Below are 3,344 nucleotides of genomic sequence, written 5' to 3' on the forward strand. Positions count from 1 at the left end.
AATTAGACAGGCGTGGTGGCAGGCACTTGTAATCCCAGCTACTCAGGAGGCTGTGGCAGGAGAATGGCATGAACCCGGGAGGTGGAGGTTGCAGTGAGCCAAGATCGCACCACTGCACTCCAGCCTGGGTGACAGAGGGAGGCTCCATCTTAAAAAAAAAAGTGCTAAATAGGAGCATATTTATAAACACCCACAATAATAATGCCTTTTTGTTTTCTAAGGTGCAAAGAAGATGATAAAATATAATCACGAAAAGTCAGATGAAAACGCAAGCCTCCAGGAAAGTTGCAGCCAACCAATTTCACAATCTTGTTCCAGGAATGCCTGACCCAGGTAATAACTTTGATTCACAACTCAGCCATTAGAAAAAGGAGCTATGGAAATTAATCTAATGGACAACATAGTTGTTTGAATTTTTACATCACAAATGTCTGAATCTCCATCTCCCTAGGGAGACACTTCGGAGGCAGTCATACTGACAGTTGTACTGAAACCTGTGTTGTCCTGTCACTAAACTGTAAAATGCAAGATGTTTGGAAGACTAACACATAAACTGGCCCAAACTGGTCAGGATGATTGTTTTCCTATCTTTTCTCACTATGTTGTAGTCTATCAAAAAGAGCGGTAGTCTGCTTCTGGATAGAAAAAAAGAAGTTTTTTGACAGACCATCACAAAATAGCTATTTTAAAATGAGCAGTAGATTTTAATCTTAGTAGACTAAGGGTGGCTTTTGTCACACACTTTTGACTACCTAAATTGAAGGCTTTCAAAAGGAAAACATTCAAAAGAACCCCCAGTGAGTCAGCAAAGCCTTTGAAAAGATTGTGTATATTTTCTAAAGCATATTTTTAAAAAATCATGTACAGGGGGAAAGTGTAGAACATGTACCCACAAGAGCTAAATTTAAAAAGTGTGCGTACAGTGAACACATGCGTAGCATATGGATGTGGCTGACGGAAGAGGGCCTGGCCTCCATTCAAGACACCACTCACAGCAGATGCACCGTCATAAATTTGAGCTACACAGCCACATCCTCGCTGGTCAGGTTCCAGTCAGTTGTCTTTGAATCCAGTATGGTTAATGCACCCTCAAACTCCAGTTTTCATTTTGGTAGGAGGGAAGAGAAATTCCTACGTGCAAAAGCCAAATTGCACATATCCCAGACTGATAAATAGTCATTCATTCCTTACGTCTTGCGAGACATTGGCAAGTAAAATCCCTGGCAACTTTTCATTTCAGCTTTTTAGCCTAACAGATTTTGCCCATTGTCTGTCATCTGATTCCAACATGCATCAAGGATGGACAGTCAGGCTTGATAGGATTACCACGTTTTCTAGTATTAAATAATATTTCTCAAACAAATTAAAAGGCTCTGAATATAACAAGTAGTAAGAAAACCCCTACTACTTTTCCTTTTATGTTCTCCCCCATGCCCCAAAAAAGTACTACATTCATTTATTTGCTGCTGAGGTTCTTGGGTGTTCACTTAAAATGGTGACACAGGTGCTAAAACATTTTTAACATACTCGTGAAATATGTAAGTATTTTACAATTCAAATCAAATATTTGAATTATCTCTATATGGACCTAAAGATGAAGTAGTTTATTACTGTTCTCTGCAGATTCATGCAATAACTGAGGACTTTGATGATGAAAGGTGCAGTGTTCAGCCAGACCAGCAACGGGTGAAACGTACCATCTCCACAAATTAAATAGATGGTCATCTTTGGTCCTCACTGGATGGGTAGAGCAGATGTTGGTAAGGAGGGGCCTGCTTTGCACAATCCTTTGGACAAATAATTTGATAACTTTGGCAGAACTGAATCTACTAATTTAATTCTTAGAATTCTAGGTGGTGGAACAGTACCAGATGCCTCACAAAATATTAGCATCCATGTTTAACTGCTCCTGATCACATCCTCTTCACTCCTCTTTGGGGAGCTTCATTTTAAATTAGATACAGCTGCGGAGTGAAAGATTTCTTTCATGCTCCTATTTAGTATGAAAACAATAGCAAAAATAAACATTTGATTTCCTAACTTTTAGGAATTCTTCCTTTGGCTTTGACTTTGTTTTTTTAATGGGAGAGGGACGGTTTGATCAGGGTGCTGTTTTAGAGACCATCTAACAGAAATTCCATGGAGAACTATTCATTTTTCACATTCTTCCAGCAAAATTCACTAAATGTACCTGAGGTGCTCATTTCAAAAATTGCATATAAGCAGGTTATTTTCTCTAATTCTGACAAGTTTCAATCACATATTTATTTCATTTGATTCATTTTAGTGAAGTGGACATTAATCCTACTTTGTTTAATTTCATTGCTCAAGGAATTAATGTGTTATTTGTTGGTTACTAGGTTTCAAAAGAAAAGGGAAAACACTTGGAAAAAATGGAAGTTTCATCTCTGGCCTGCATTACAGCTTCTGGCATATTTTTAGATGCCAACAAGTAATGTCAAAGAAACAGCTGTTAAAATGATCCTGCTTAACAGCCATAAAGGAATGAAGATTTCCACAGAGCTCTGTGATACACAATGATACACATACCTGGCATGTGTATCATTGTTTGACTTATTTCCAGTTGATAATCAGAGAAGTTTAATTCTCCTTTCTCTCTTTCTCATTCTCCTCTTGCCCCGAGTTTTCTTTTCTTTTGCCATGGCCTTGCAAGTTGCAAAGAATTGCTGTTTTTCAGCTCCCTACAGTGAAATAATGGGAAACAGGAAGTCTACTCTCTTTGTGTCATTTGGGATAACTAATTCTGGAGTTTGCTTCTTGAGTGACATTTGCCTATAGATATAAAGTGATCTAAAGGGCAAACCAGGAAGAGAAAGCCTAGAATAGCCTCTGTGTCTGGGGCCTTTCAAATCTCTGCAGTCATTAATACTTTATCGACTACCTGTGGAATAAGAAATGTCTGGGTTGGCTGCTTCTAGCAAAAAAAGTTTATTTTCCCTTCAGATCAGTCTCCGTGGAGCTGCCATTTCTTGCTGACTGCGAGACAAGATGGAGTGCCAGATTGTCATTTAGTTTAACTCCATGGAAATGAGGCAAGGGAATCTGACCATGACTAAACCTTTGCATCCAGCAAAAGAACAAGGGCAATCAAGGAAACCTTCTGCTGGCCCTCGGGGGGACAGACTGTTGGTAAGTTTGCAAGACGTGTTAGGCTGGCAGAGGGGGAGTCCTCAGGAACACAGAGCTGACAGAAACTCTTAGCATTCATTTATTCAGACCTTTCATTACGCCAGAATCAAAGCACTTCCTTTAAGGAGGCTGCCCTAAAGATATGGCTAGCTTTTATGCCCAAGAAAAGGTAAACAGAAAAACAGACCCACCAG

The 3,344-nt window shown here is 39.4% G+C and overlaps 1 long non-coding RNA gene across 1 annotated transcript; it reads left to right on the top strand.

Annotated features, from left to right (window-relative positions):
- The first annotated feature begins 256 nt into the window (after positions 1 to 256).
- LOC134732666 (uncharacterized) lies at positions 257 to 3,143 on the top strand. Its single transcript, XR_010116086.1, has 3 exons — positions 257 to 333; positions 1,624 to 1,760; positions 2,965 to 3,143. It is a non-coding gene; the product is annotated as an uncharacterized lncRNA (long non-coding RNA).
- The last annotated feature ends 201 nt before the right edge of the window (positions 3,144 to 3,344 follow it).

Source organism: Symphalangus syndactylus, chromosome 2, assembly GCF_028878055.3.
Source record: "Symphalangus syndactylus isolate Jambi chromosome 2, NHGRI_mSymSyn1-v2.1_pri, whole genome shotgun sequence".
Classification (NCBI taxonomy): domain Eukaryota; kingdom Metazoa; phylum Chordata; class Mammalia; order Primates; family Hylobatidae; genus Symphalangus; species Symphalangus syndactylus.